The sequence below is a fragment of the Zerene cesonia genome, chromosome 25 (assembly GCF_012273895.1).
Source record: "Zerene cesonia ecotype Mississippi chromosome 25, Zerene_cesonia_1.1, whole genome shotgun sequence".
NCBI classification, from domain to species: Eukaryota; Metazoa; Arthropoda; class Insecta; order Lepidoptera; family Pieridae; genus Zerene; species Zerene cesonia.
The window spans coordinates 208,838-225,609 of record NC_052126.1 but is presented as its reverse complement, the minus strand read 5'-3'; the positions used below and the strand labels follow the sequence as shown (position 1 = coordinate 225,609).

Here is a 16,772-nt window from a genome sequence, read left to right as displayed (position 1 = left end):
GTCTCGCCGTCGGTACCCTAACATGTTGTTACCTTTTCATCTCTTATGTATAAAATTACACATCAAATTCGAATTCAGAAAGAATTATTGTTATTTTCAGCTGCTATTATTTGCAACAACCATTTAAAACCTGAGATTTTTTATTTTAAACTTAGTTTTTGTTATGAGGCAAAATAATATTTTTTACACAAATGAACATTAAATGCAGGATACAGAATAAGTGCACTACCATATCATGTAATATCTCAAGCACCTAATTAATTTAATTGAATGTAGGATGAACTCTCGTTATATTGAAAACATTCTACTGTGGATAATATTTGATCCGTTGCATAGGCCACTAACTCACTAATACCTACAATTTAATGATTTGTCTTAAGTTGCATTTTGACCTGTCCCGTAAAATAATAAAAAAGTCATATCAATAGTTTTTCGTAGTGTGTCAGACGTGATTTCTTATATCGAAAATATTGTTTGTGATTTATTTAATCGAAAATATTGTTAGGCGAAAATATACAAATAGCATTCCGACCATGCTCATGGTTGGCCCAAGACATGGTCATAAACACAATTTGTGAAATATACGTTTTAAATCCTTTACTAATAAATGCGTTATAAATCTTACCTTTCTTTTCGTAATCGTTTCTCACGACCCTTTTTAGAGGAAATTAAAAAAATCTCTATAAAAACTTGCTACCGCTGTCTAACTTCCGTTTGTAACCTTTCTTTGTATAAAAAAATATAGTATCTTTGAAGTTTGTAACGAAGCAACATTTTGATTCAATGTAATCACTAGATTTTATTCTGATTTTCATTATGACAACTTTAATACTATACAATCTAGTTTATTTTCAAATATTACAAAGAAATGTATTTCTTAGATATCTAAATATATATCTTAAAAGACTTCATATTTAGAATGACTAATTGTCGTAATACACTACAACTTCCCTCCTTTTGCAAAATGAAAAAAAATATATATAAAACTACCTGTACTAATGTTATAAAGATATGACTATTACCTTGCTTTTTTTGTTACGATAACAAAAAAGTAAGCACTCGGCTATAAAAAGCTATATTATAACTATGGAGCAACCAACATTAACCATGTAACTATATGTTTATTTTCTCTTACACTGGTGAAACGAAAGCGAAGCGACATAATCTAGTGCTAAATGTATATTAAAACAGTTTATTTATTTACATCAAAACCTTCCTTCCCATCAAAAAAGGTAAATAAAAATCATAACAATTGGGTCATTCTGTAATAAGTTATGATAAACACGAAAATCTCTTCCTTTTTTGAAGTCAGTTAAATGACAATAGATTTCAATTATTTCACATAATTGAATAGTAGTAATAATTTAATATTCTCTTAACAATTAAGTAGTATCTCTGATAAATTATTATCAAATACGATTGCGCACTCATAGTCGATGTCAATTGGGACTTTCTAATTATTGATTTATTGTATAGATATTGACATACTTTTTCTAAAACAAACTGTGTTTGAGACTTTATTTGTTTCTTTGTGTACTTATGGTAAATTATCGATACAAAAGTCCTGTCTGTTTCGCTTTCACGATTAAAGCGCTAAATCAATTTTGATGAAATTCGGCACCTACTGTTGCGGTCAAGTCGTGAAGCATGGATTATATTTTCTGTATGCTCTTAAATTGTAATTGGGCTATCTTACACTGAAATAATTTCGAAATCGGATCAGCAGTTCCTGAGATCAGCACTTTCAACCAAGCAAACAAACTCTTAGCATATATATCGAGATAATTTTAGTTGAAGATATAGTTACAACCATGAAAACGTAATGACGTTTTTTCTAACATAAATACACAAATTGCATATCAGCTTTCCGACCGGGCTTCGCCCCTGGTACACACCGAACGGTGAAAGAATTGTGATAATCAATTCAGCAGTTCCTAAGATTAGCGCGATCAAACTCATCTTTATATAATTCGTAGAGAGTATGCATAAAGTATTGTTTCCCAACCGTTTAACGACTCGCTACTTATATTAACTAAAATGTCATCAAGCACGCAACACAAGTAATGCTGTTCGTACATTATAGACAATTTATCGGTCTATTTCTCGATACACGACGGTTTGCGAAACGCAATCTGATCTGCGGGCATCGCATCGCAATAAGATCCGTTCTCACGATGTTATTGAAGATTTTATCGAGTTAACTAGCTGACCGGGCATACGCTGTTCTGTCTTATTCTTATCAGTTATGGGTATAAAATGTTAGCCGATTCTCAGATTTAGATCCTACCCGATATGCACAGAAAATTTCATAAAAATCGCTCCAGCCGTTTCAGAGATGTATGCTAACTAACATTGTGACACGAGAATTTCATATGCTTAGACTTTAGGGAGTTTGTTTAAGACTAGCTGTACCGCGCGGTTTCAACAGCGGAAGAACCCGCGATCTTTTCGACGTTAAAAGTACTCAATTCTAGCTATATTTATTTACTATTAACAAGATGACAAGAATTTTTTTGTTTGTTTGAATGCGCTGATCTCAGGAACAATTGTAACGATAGTATTTTCTCGTGTTTGATTTTACGCGAGTATTATTATTTTTACGGATTTTAAACGCGATTTGTTCATTAGTCCAACAGTCTTCGCGTTACCACGCTCGCTGAAAAGGGTTCGAAACGACGGGTTAATAATATAATGAATAAATCGCGTATGAAATCCGTTAAAAAGTTTTTAATTTCTAATTGTAACGATTTCAAAAATTCTTTCACTGTTGGATACTTACCTGATCCTGGCTACCTTTGGGCGATGCTGAGGTGCATAGCTAGTCAGAATCTTTAGTGGAATGTTTTATATAATTCTATATTATTTCTAATTATTTATCAGTTATTAGGCATTAGATTTTTTTTACTACTTGGGTGTTTTATCTTAGTCACCAATATTAATAGTAATGTAATTTATAAATGTATGTACGTCTGGTATGTAGGTGATATACGAAACTGTTGAAATGTTGCCTCAACGCGCTGACGTCTTAGCAGTCCTTTTGACAAGAATGTGGCGAACAGTCGCGGACATAAGGCAATATCAAAATAAATTTAACCATTTTTTTCTTGATGGTACTTTTAATTACCTTTAGGACTTTTATGAGGATCATTAAACATCATTTATAAATTAAAAAGTGCATGTTTAAATTGAAGAAAAAGCCACGTAATACTCATTTTTTTAAGTTTTAGTGACAGTTATTCTAAACTAAACATAAACATAATTTTAGAAATACTAAATACTTTATTTCAAATATTATTTTATTAAATATATTTGTATATTTAAACAAATAATCAAAAGCTTATGAATCACCCATACGATATTGAAAATAATTTGCTAAAACAAGACATTATCCTCGCGTAACCTACTTATATTTTCATTTTATCTCAATTCAACCTGGGCGCAGCCGGGGCGACCTACCCGCGAATAAACAAAAAAACTTATAATTGCCTAGTCTACGGCATTCCTACAGCTTTTCCTATTATACTAACAATCTTTAAATTCCCATGTGCATACCTTCCGCACTCGCTAATACAACTAAGTAGGCAAACCCGCGCGTCCGGCTTTCTTCTTACGCAACCGCCACCGTCTGTGACGATTAGCATATTATATTATTTATCGGTTTTTCGGACTGTTTGAACTTTCCTTGCTTTCGCTGAATCAACGGAGACGATATAAATATACTTTTACAATCTTCGATGTGCTAATGACGTCGTAGTGTCCATATTTTTCTCTATAAATGTACACAATTAATATATCTACTAGTTGTGACCCGCGGTTGAAACCGCGTAAGCGTGCTGCTTACCGTATCCCGTAGGAATATCGGTATAAAAAGTGCCTAGGTGTTATTTCAGTTGTCCAGCTATCTACGAAGCAAAATAGTATTATTATTCACCAATAGATGTCAGGAAAAAAAAACACGAATAAAACACGAATATGACATTTTCTAAAAAAAAATCCTAGCTAGATCGATTTATCGCCCCCGAAACCCCCTGTATACTAAATTTCATGAAAATCGTTAGAGCCGATTCCGAGATTCCAATTATATATATATATCTATATATATACAAGAATTGCTCGTTTAAAGGTATAAGATATAATCTATATAATAAACTCGCTTTTGCCAGCGTTATGCACGCGTTAAATTTGGAGGAGTTTAATATATGTTATTATATACCTTCCTTTTGAATCAATCGTTCTATAGAAAAAAATTCCATCAAAATCAGTTGTTTAGTTTTAAAGATCTAAGCATACATAAATATATATATGTCAGACACGCGAAGCGACTATGCTTTATATTTTGTAGAGATATACGACAACAATGGTTACTAATATAAATGGGAAAACGGGACTTTTTTATTAGGAATAGCTGTTCAATTACTATAAAAATATCGTAAGATAGTTTTCATCTAGTAAGATGAGTGTATCGAATGTTTGTATCATTACAAATACATTTTTAATTTTCCGAGATTTTGTTTTTAGTTTTTTAATAATTCAATGTAAGAAATTCACAATCAATTACCATGCTACCTATGAATACAGCATCCAACTCTTTTACTTTGTCGCGATAAAAAGCTTGTGTTTTTTTATTTAGACATTTTCAACCCTTATATTTCAACGTTTTACACTATCTGCTCACATTCGCTTCGCCCACAAAACTCCTAAATTCATAAAAAAAAAATTACTATTACTTCTACTATGATTTAAATATGAAATAAATGGCCAAACAATCGGTCAATTGCGAGTTCTGACTCGGCAACATTCATGGTTCAGTACAAATAAAAACCCATCCTATTTATGACCGTGCTAATCGTTGCTTAACATTTGTTATTTTATTACTTATTGTCATAGTGGTAACATAAATACGTCAAAATCTCTGAAATAAATTTTCACTGTAACTTTCATTTCATAAGCTTGGTGGTAGATGGACAGACAGATAAACGGATAGCGAAATGTAACCAATACTCTTACGCTTTGGGTACGGAACCCCAAAAACGGCCAGAAAGTAGTCAAACCACTTCGGCCAACTCCTCTTAGCAAGTGTTTCGTCACACACAAACAACCGGCCGCCAGCGGCTATGAAAGCCCATCAGCCTGCCACATTCCTTCAAGAGAAATGTATTACGCAATTTATTTGAGTAGGTCGCTCTTGTTACAGGCTGCATGCGCTGTGGCAGACTCTGTGGCTCCATGGAGATCACACAAATACTTTATTGCGTGCATAATCGCTCCGTTAAAATGACATAACACATTTTTCATGTCAGTGCGGACAACAGAGCTCACTTGATGGAAAGCAACTACCACGAACATGAAAATTCCAAGAGGCCTTGTGTCATCCGCTTTTAAGGGACAAGGGGAGGAATTTGAAGGGTCAGGGAAGGGTAAGGAAAAGGATATGAGCTATCTCTTTGTTGTAAATTATAAGTGATTAAATCAGTTAATATTATTTTTGGCCTTAATACATTACATACAGATTGTGGATATTTTTATTACAATGAAATAATGTTACGTTAAAAAATATCTAAAACATTATTATGTTATCTGTGGTAATACACAACTTGACAGAGATCACTTGAAATCTACAAGTAAGTCAGCTTAAAAACCAGAAAGATACTCAGAGATAACACATCTTTAGTACGTGTGTATAATATTCTATACAGAAAGCGATAACTATTTAAGATGAGTATAGAAATGTGAAAAAGCTTTCAAATGCATTTATAATGGGCAAGGTCGACGCTTTAAGTGAAATTGCTTCGAAGGCATTGCCAGGTGCATGAACTATTACGTGTTTGGTCGAGTTAATGACCCGAGCTTGCGTAATGCGAGCTGTAGAGGCTATGGATTGTTGTTGTGTATTTAATTAATATTATTAAATTAACATAATTATCTAAAGGCACAATTTGAATAAAATACTATAGTTTATCTGGAAAAGCGAAAAGAAAAACACTACCCTACTGTTACTCATATAGATTGTTATTTATAATTGAAAAATATTTCTTGTTAGGTAGGTTGTTACCCGTTGGGATTTAATTTCATAAGCGAATGTTTTGGACCGATGCATCTAATTATTCATGTCATGAAATAAGGTCTTTGGGCCTTACGAGGATAATTAATTGACGAATATTGCTTAAGTACAATTCCCACGTTACAGTTAGCACATTGCAGTCAGTAACCATTTAGAGATGGTCTAATTACGTGCCAAGGTAGCCTGCGGCCATAGATTACGATTGTTATTGTAATTTTAATATCTTAAAAGAGTAATGATGGAGTTCCTAATTAATTTGTTTCGGTAGAAGCGACATTCCGAATCGAAGACAGTTTTAAAGAATTACTATTTATAAATACTTATATAGTTTACATGAACAAATAAGATTATGAGTTTAAGTTAGGAATTTTGAAATCACGAAAGAAGTAACTGTGAATTGTTAATTGATTATGTATATTTTACTTATAAATATTTGGATGTATGAAAAGTTTCAGAAGATTTATTAAACAAAAAAGCAAAAAGCCATCATCACGCGGTGTTCCCAGGCGGTCACCCATCCAAGTACTGACCGCGCCCGACGTTGCTTAACTTCGGTGATCGGACGAGAACCGGTGTATTCAACGTGGTATGGACGTTGGCAATTCTTGATCTGAAATATATTAACCAATGTTACAATAACTGTTACCCGTTCCTCTGTCTTATTATTCGTGGTTCTGTTTTACCGAGTTAAAGAGTAGCTCTCCTATCTACAGGGTATTGTATTATGTTATCGGTGCTACAGATATAAAAATCAAACTAAAAAATCGCAATATTGATACGCGAAAATTCTTTTGCATTTGCAATTTATAATATATGCACAGCTAACAATACTATTCAGATATTAGCAAGGATAGAATATACACCTTCATTGTTACATCGCAATTTGTAAAAGTAAAGTAAATTATGGATATAAATATTACCGACTTGCATTAATGAGACATTTATCGTAATGACGCTTATTCATTAAAAACACAGTTACTTAAATAACTACTATACCATTACAACAGATACAACATAATAAATCATAATACTATACTAGCTAATTTTAAATATTTTGATAGTGCCATGTTTATTTCACTTACCGTGAAATCTAAGCGTAACATAATTAAATATCACAAAGAATGTAAGTATTTCTGTTCTAAATTTAGGTACTGATGGGATAAGTGAGTATTTCATAGCAGCGTCATCTGTTATCTTATAAAATTAGTATAGATATTTATCTGCTGTGATATAATATTTAAGATGAACACAGATGGCACTGTTATAAAAATGTATTGAACGCCATCTTTTGAAAGTTTTTTTTGACTTTATTCAGATTTAATATACATAGTTTTTAGATGGGACTAAAGTTTTTTTTAGCGCCATCTTTGGAAATTTGTTATGACTACAATGTACAATGTGAAGCATATCATGCCATTAAGAATAGTATAGGCTATCTACGCATAGATGTCGAAGAGAGTCTTAAATATACGGTGTATTGTGTGTTTTGCTTTTATTTTCTTTTCATACGTAAAATGGAATATTTTATTATGAGGTGTGTACTAGTATAAAAGAATTATTGAATAATAATTTAGTTATTGAATTTTGATTCTCACATAAGTTTATTATTTTCAAAACTGTTGTCGCCAACGTCCATACCACGTTGAATACACCGGTTCTCGTCCGATCACCGAAGTTAAGCAACGTCGGGCGCGGTCAGTACTTGGATGGGTGACCGCCTGGGAACACCGCGTGATGTTGGCTTTTTACTTTTTTTTCACATTGCTTAAAATAAGAACAAATTTTAGGTTCTTTTTGTACAATATACAACGATATCACCATCGTCTATTTTCTGTTTTTAATATTTCAAACTAAAATTCACACGAAGTTATTTGATTATTTACAGATTACCCTCCTACGAAATCGACAAAGGGTCATAGACTCCAGAATCACAGACTAACTCCCCAGAGGCGTCCACTCCATTAGTCTCTGTCTACATTACACTACGACACGGAAATTTCATTAGCTGCGCTTTCCACGAAATAAAAGGAGGATTTTTATAACATCTTTATATTATTAGATTTTTTTTTCGAATATTTGAATTAATATATCAAAATTGTGTGTGCCAGTGCCTCGTACTCCAACCTCGTAACTATTGTAAACACATACCGACACGCTGCTGGCCGTTTTTTCCGCTTTCAAATCACACCTGACGGTTACAATAATTGTCAAATGACATACAAACAGACATAACTGAAAGAGCAAACATTTCAAGCAGAATTATAACAGGGTAGCGATAATTGCTCGGTTTTGGCGCGATTTTAATTAATGCCTGGTATTCCGATGATTTGTCTAAAAGGAAATTTCCATAGAAGCGTCCGTGGAAAATGAATAATTTTTCTGGTGTGTGTGTGTGTGAACCGCCAAATGGACATACTATCATTGTAGGGGATTACGGAAATAACGACAGAACATTTAAGCTTAAGTATAATCTCTACTAATATTATAAATGCGAAAGACACTATCTGTCTGTCCGTCTGATTTGGGTAAACTTTGATACAGATAGTTTGAAAGGACATATGATAGGTTTTATACCGGGAATTCGACGTGAACTATAAACTATAATATCTATACGGTGACGAAAGCCGCGGAGGGAGCCAGTAATTGTAACGATAACGTTTATTTCATTGGGACTTTAAAATTTGAATCAAACTGCTTAATTTCAGTAGTTAAAAACTAAAATCATGTTATTCACATCGTCACAATTCTTTAATAAATAAAATACTTGGAACTACTAACAATTGAAGAATTTCATAAAAAATTATAACAATTTCCAGCCTTCTCACATTGCATATTGATTCCCAAGAGGTTTAAATCAACCAGCCACGACATGCGGTACAAACTGTATAACTTTATTTCGACCCGAATTTCATTCAAAGGAATTAATTCTTAACCTCCAAAAGCCACAGTTACTGCTTTCCTATAGACATTAACGTAATTTTAAATTCTTCATATTCTAAAGACAATATCGCGCAAAACAATACGACAGATTTGGTTAGAAATAAAGACTAAAGCTTCAATATTAAAACTATAAACCAACTTAAGCACAACCGTAGAACGTAGTTTAGTGTATCATCCATGAAAACATAAAAATTAGATGTAAAAATATTATTGAGAAAATCGTAGAGATTTCACAAGCTTCGTGCGGCGCGTGGCCGGTCGCTTTTAGCGCAACGCTACTAGGCGGAAGGTCTAATTGCTTGCTCAAACACAACTCGCTTCAACCGGAGCAAGGCCTGCATTCTGCCTGATTGGATACGTTTTCTTGTTCATTTACATAGATTTTTTTATGGAATTTTTCAACCGGATATTGCATGGTAAAAGTAATTGTGTAGAGTATAGTGGGACATGGGAAGATACGTGCATGCTATGGAAGTAAAGAATGTCGACTGTAAATACCGTTATTTAGTTTAATAACCCTAAGTTCATAAAAACGTTAGTACCTACACGTTTTCGATTCAACTACGTGTTAATCGTGTGCTACTGATGGTCCGCGAAATATCAAGACAATGCAAGGATGACTATAAAGTGGGGAGAGGACGTCGGAGGCAATTTGGTCGCGATGGCTTAGGTCGTGTTATTAGCTATAAACAAAACTGGGGGCCGGGTTTGGCGGCAAGCTGAGGGAATTGGCGGCAAATTCACGCTTTACGAGTATTTGGAAATTAAAAAGAGTATTGCCTCGTAGTATTTACTGTGGCTGTGTGGCTGGAATGTTTCATAATTCTTATTATGTAAAATTTTATAGAGTATATATGTGTACATACATTCATAATTGAACAAGCACAGAACTTACAAAATAAAAGGGCATATCATTGTCTCAAAGGCCGGCAACACACTCGCGATGCCCCTAACATCGCAAGTGCTTATGGGCGAAGGGCATCACTTTCCATCTGGTGAGCCGCCTGCTCGTTTGCCTGCTAGGCGATAAAAAAAGCGATACAAATCGATAAAAAAATCAATATATAATGCATAAAATGATAGTCCTGATAATGCTGAAAAAAGAAAAATATTTTTCAGTTCAATCGAGGGTCAACCTCAACTAAAATGCTAAGAAGATAAGATATACTTTAAAGCCTAGACGAAAGATTCGATTCAGTAGGTGCTTACACAATTTAACAGTATTTTCAAAAACTTTCTCCAATAAATATAGCTTCAATATGAATAGAAATATATATACAAGACAGAAACTGCTACATCTCATATCTTGTACCATTCGAAATAAATCACTAAGGTTAAAACATCATTAATATTAAATCAGGGCTGATTTATAAGGCGGGGGCCGCTCCCCGCACACCTAGCGAGCCTCGCTCATAGATGTAATGTGTCGGCTAGCTTTAAATAAATACCTATTAGAATAAAGCTGGTATTTTTTATTGTATGATATGATAAGGTAGGTGCAGTAACAATTTTATGCTGTTTTTTATACGAGCTGCGCCCCGCGGTTTCACCCGCGTAAGTCCGTATCCCGTAGGAATATCGGAATAAAAAGTTGCCTATATGTTATTCCAGTTATCCAGCTGTCTACGCACCAAATTTAATTGCAATCGGTTTAGTAGTTTTTGCGTGAAAGAGCAACAAACACACACACATCCTTATAAACTTTCGCATATATAATATTAGTAGGAAGTAGGATTTATGTGTATTTCTATGTTTTGCTTATGCGAATATTTGATATGCCTTCGAGATTTTAAATTTCATACGCCTGTTAAGTTTCCGACTTTTAAGCTAAGCTTTGGGTGAATTGAGACATATATTCGCTTCTACTCTATCCATTTATTATATGAAAAACAGCAGAATGAATGTTGATGAAACTGTTTGTAGCCTGGATTTACATCCATACCAATATTATGAATGCGAAAGTCTGTCTGTATATCATCACAGAGCACCAATTTTGATGAACAGCAGCAGAACATTGTAAATGGAATTTTATAATATGTCTAGGTATTCGGAATGTCTGAGATTAGGTTGTAAACCTGAGAGATTTTGAAAGAATAGAAAAAAAAGTTGATCACGAGGCGGAATTCGAACCCGCGTCTTTTTGCCAAACCGTAGTAAAAAAGGTTGAAAACCTTTATATACCAGTAACGATATGAAGCAAGGCAAAATAACATTCATACAATATGGTCTATTGTGACGTGTCAGTCTGTTTGTCAGTACCTCTAGAACGATACCTATATCCCCAATGTTGTTTACTGGTCGTGTAATATCACGTATAGCGGGGTTCGAGTCCCAGAGAGCGCATTGTGTGCGCCGTATGGAAATCATTCGTGCTCGCTTCATTTACGCTGCTTATACAGGGTGTTTTAAATATAAAAAAAATAATAAACATAAATTGAATATCTTTAAAAATGTATTTGAAATAAGGATATTGATGTTTCAGATGCATAGTGTGGGTCAGCGAGTGTCGAAAATAAATTAAAATAAAATAATAACTGAGAGTATGAAGGTAGGTTGATAAGTAAAATATATCGACACAATGAAACATGTATAGATATCATAAATTTCCATACATCCTTACTAATCGATTAGTTTCGTTTATAATGTACCTTATATTTTATGTTTCAACCTTTTTTGTCTACCTGGGTGTAGTGTGACAAGCTAGACTTTTATAAAATGTCATTAATTGCGTTATTTAGTGTTACAATACAATAATAGCAGTGGTGGCTCAGTGGTGAGAAACTTAGACTTCAAAATCGATAAGTTGGGGTTCGAGACCGGGAAAAGGAAATAAATTGATTTTTCAATTTATCTGCAGATGTGGATAACATCACCACTGCTTAAAACGGTGAAGGAAAACATCCTGAGGAAACCGGCATGTTCAAGAATTAAAAGTTCTACGCCATGTGACATCAGCCAACCCGCACTTGGCCAGCGTAGTGGATTATGGCCTCAACCCTCATAAGAGGCCTGTGTCCCAACAGTGGGAACATATATGGGCTGATGATGATGATGATGATGTGCTACAATAAATTTTCCATACAATACATTTTATTTATTTTACAACAGATCTATGTAATGTATATGGAAATATGGAAGTACACAAAGCAGGCACACGAGCCCACTGTACATTTCACACCGTCTTCTAGCATTGGCTTGCTAATTGCGCTACCGTGCGCCCGCGCCGCTTCCGGCTCGCTGCGATATCGTGTGGGAGGTCCGACTCCGACGCCGCCTAGACTATTGTGATGCAAATTTAGGGCTTTTCAATTTCATTTTGTAGGTATAAACAATTGGTTTTCGTGTGAAATAAGAAATGAATAGGTACTTAGTAATTAAGCAAGTATATGTTTTTTGAGAATAAAGGTTTTATTCTTATTATTTTAGCAGTATCTTTACTCATATTATAAAGCTGAAAAGTTTGTTGTGTTGAATTTTTTTTTTCAATTGAATTTTTTTCGATTTGAGAAATCTTTTTATGTCGAATATATCTTTCATTGAGTGAGGCTACAGGCTATGTAACATCATGTACGATATGGGCAAACACGCATTAAAAAAATATAATTAACTAATTTTTCACAATAACTGTCTAACTATAGGTATAACGAGAACATTATACCTAAAGTTAGACAGTACAGTTAGTACAACTTTACTAAAAACATGCAGCACTAAAGGTGGCCTTATTACTTAAAAGTTATCATTTCCAGGCAACCAACGGAAATTTAATAAGTGTACCATAATCAACCAATAAACCAAAAAATCAACCATTCTAAATAATATACTATAAAGATATACATTCGAAAGATACATATATATCATAGAATTATTCTGAAAATATAATAATATATAACAAAAGCTTGAAAAACGATGCCCAGTCAAACGCAAGATTTTAAGGGTGATCACGGGAATTTCTTTTAAACCTGTATGAGTAAAGGTTTGCCATGTTTATTGACAAGGAATTCCAAAGGAAAATGGTCTTATTTATAACATAATCAATATGAAAGCACGTGCAATGTAAAAGCGTGCACAGATCAAGTCTATCCACTAAACGAAGCAAATAATTTTCAGACTGCAGGAAGTAAAACTCATTTTTCATATAAGTAGGAGTCTTAGGTTCGAAAGGGACACAGCTTAGTAACTACAAGCAATGCACGTTCCGGGGAAAGCGGACTGGGAGCCACTTCAGTGAAAGGACTTGTGTATTTCTGAAGACAGACAAAAGGGGCGGCCATTAAATTCCTTGAATGCCTCACGTAATTGATGGATGTCCCCAAACCGAATACATCAGTTGTGAAGGCGGTCAAAATTCACTGTATGTAGGATTGATCAATTAGGAAAGCAAGCATCAGCGTAGCCAATAATAGATAGATAAATAGTTTTTACCATAACATACAGTACTTTTTTCCTTCAATTTTAGGCTGGTTCATTCCCGGGGTCGAACTACCATTGTTGCAATTGAATTTCTGTAAATGAACTTAATTTTCTAAGAAACAAAAGTTCGACAACATGTGACATTTGCAATTTCGCACTTGGCATGTGGTGAATTATGGCCTGAATCCTTATAGGAGGCCGGTCCCAGCAATGGGAACGTAGATAGGCTGATGATGAGTTCTGTTTCTTTTAATATAAAGGTAAGTTTCCTATACGTACTATACTATAGTATTTTACGTACTTTACCTCCAGGGCTCATAGAAGATTTCCCACGCCACTTTGTTTACGGTCCCCATGTATTTACGTAGTTTTTAATTTTTAGTATAAAATACGTAAGCGATCACCGAAACGATGAGCGTGTTAGGTTACTAATATGGACCAAAATCAAGACTTAGTTAGTTAATTCTAGTATTTAAGACGTTTCCTCTAGTTACAACTAGTTCAAACTAGACACGCGTTCGAACGGAAAACTGTATGAACTGTAACATAGAAACAATTGTTATTTCCCTTTGTATATAGTCTAGGCATAATGATTAATGTTAAGGGATAAAATATAAGTCTATTCAGATCTATCTATGTAAAGACCATCATTTCCGTTGAGAATTTAATCGATACGATGAAATATTACTTCCTACATATTTGCAGTTCCACATAATGCAATGCAAGTCACTAATTGCAGACAATACAGTTGCTCTCTTGTTTAATTTAATTCCTAATACGTTCTGTCAGGAACAGACTGCTTATTTGAATGTAAAGGTATATTTATTGTTATTAGGGCCGGTTCGCACGGGGCGGTCGCGTGGCGAGTAATCGCCTAATATCTATTTATTGTCCTGTTTGCAAGATCGTTAACTCCGCGGGGTGTGTGCGCGCCCTGTGTGTGTTTTTATATTGTTTTTCAGATTTCAAATAGGTGTTAACGGTTCATTTTAAAGCGGCTTAATCGGCCATTGCTTTGATTGTAGAAGCAAGACTGGATTGAATTACATATGGGTCTATGTGAGTGACATAATCATGCAAAGGAAAAGGTTGTGTATTCCACTGGGTTGCTGCTTACACGTAAATAGAAGAAACGAACAAACACTCGACAGACTTAATAACATTGCCCATTATGGACCGCGATCCTATTAACTATATATTCCTTATATATTATGTTAAATTAAACTTACATATTATATGAATCACGAACAACCGGGTATACGTAGACGGCTTAAACCGTCTTAAAACCATGCAAAATCATGTTAACAATTATCCTCACAGTATGTTGTCCTCTCCATATATAGTATAAGATATAAATCCGTTCGTTTGTCTCCCAATGTTTGACTCTTATTGACATCATCATCAGACACGCCAACTAAACGCCATTGTTACGATTTTTAACGGTATTTTTATTTCAAAATTTAGAATCAAATATTCAAAATAAAATTTTACCGACTGAGATAACATAAGAAATAAGTCTTTTCTACCAAAAAGGCCTGAAAGGAAATGGGGCCGAATGACAACAATTTCTAAGTACACAGAAGAACCAGCCTAGCGGCTGAAAACCTACGGAGTTATCGAATAATAACTAAAAAATGCTAAAAACGGATGGAGAACCCAGTTCGGTTTTGGGAACGTCGCTTTAAAATTAAATAAATGCAATGAAAACTTTATTATAACAATTTATAATAAGATTTTAACTAATACATATTTTACATTGTATTTTCTTGTGTTTGATTACACGAGTATTATACATTAAGAAATTAAAGACTTATTAACGGATTTTAAACGCGATTTATTCATTATATTATTAATCCGACGTTTCGAACACTTTACAGCGAGCGTGGTCACGGGGAGACCTGAGAGAGAGTATATAATGAATAAATCGCGTTTAAAATCAGTTTAAAAGTCGTTTTATTTCTAAATATTTTACATTGTTTCCATGATTTATACCAAAAATTAAGTTTTCCAAATATATTCCAAACGCAAACAAATATTTCTCTTTTCGCTGAAAACCCGATATATTACATTCGCAATCAATTTTCAATTGCGCTTCAAATACCTTTGACATATCAATGAGCCCTCCAAAACGCATGTATTAAATCTGATGAGACTTTCAATAAACGTCAAACGGAATCACGTCACGTAATTATACAAAGCATTCTTCGTGCAGACAGACAATATGTATGTATTGAAATAGTTGAGAACGGAATTCAGAGCATTTTGAGCTCTATTTATATACAGTTAGAGGCGAAATGGAATGCGAAATATGTTTGTATTTAGGTCAAATCGCATGCCCCTGTAATAAACATCAATCAACTGATTATTAAATGCACCTTTTTGTGTTCGTTCCGCTTCGTACCGTTGAATCGTGCTTTCACAAATATATATATATTATTATAGGCATTAATATATAAAAACATCTGTATCTGTGCAATATCTGGTAGATACTGGTCTAGGCTATAAAGGCTATAAATGTAACATAACAAACTTACGGACTTATATGAGTTTTATCTCTGTATCACATTTCATCTATTTATAAGCATGCTTTTTAGAAGTGCAGACAGTACGCAACATTCATCCATCGCTCATTTATTTAAATATTAGTTACACTCGTAATATAATAAGATTATTCAATATTTAAATTCCAGCAAATCTATATATTAAATCAAAAGTGGATATTTTCCTTATACTATTTTACTAACTGTAGCAATAAAAATATTTATACACTTGAAAAGATATATGAATAAATATAACATTCTTCGACTTTACTTTGTATTGACTGAAGTTTGGGGGAGTCGGAGGCCCGTTTCCCTTTCCTCACCCTTCCCAGTTCATTCCTTATTTCCAGTCGTCAATTCTTTCCTAATCTTTTACACTTTAAAAGCGATCAATGCATTCGCAGAGGCACTAGCTCTGCGAATGTTTGGGATAACATAGAAAAATAAATTATTGTTACATAAATACGTAATGCATCCATCTCCTTTACTGAAGTAACTAAATTACTAGCAACAATATACGCAATATTTTCCGTTGTGTAATTAATATGATACTGCAGTTCGTACCGAGTTGGTCCCAAGGGGCACACACCTGCCCCTTGCCCCACCTGTCGGTGGCACGCGTCCTATATTAAATTGTTGCTGATTCAGCGATGCGTGCTGCATCCCCCCATCCCTTTCATCTATTATTGTTATACTTTTAAATATTTATCTATTCGTGCTGTATATTGTGGGAAAAACCAACTTCCCTTTATGTTTTAGTTGTTATATTGTACAGTGAGTTTGCATAATGTGATAAGTTGCAGCTGATTGATAGATCGTGT

The 16,772-nt window shown here is 34.0% G+C and overlaps 2 non-coding genes across 2 annotated transcripts; one reads left to right on the top strand and one right to left on the bottom strand.

The window, feature by feature from the left end:
* Nucleotides 1–6,542: 6,542 nt before the first annotated feature.
* On the bottom strand, nt 6,543–6,661 carry LOC119836838. The gene has a single exon (XR_005288120.1). It is a non-coding gene; the product is annotated as a 5S ribosomal RNA (ribosomal RNA).
* Nucleotides 6,662–7,685: 1,024 nt separating this feature from the next.
* Nucleotides 7,686–7,804, top strand: LOC119836835. The gene has a single exon (XR_005288118.1). It is a non-coding gene; the product is annotated as a 5S ribosomal RNA (ribosomal RNA).
* Nucleotides 7,805–16,772: the final 8,968 nt, after the last annotated feature.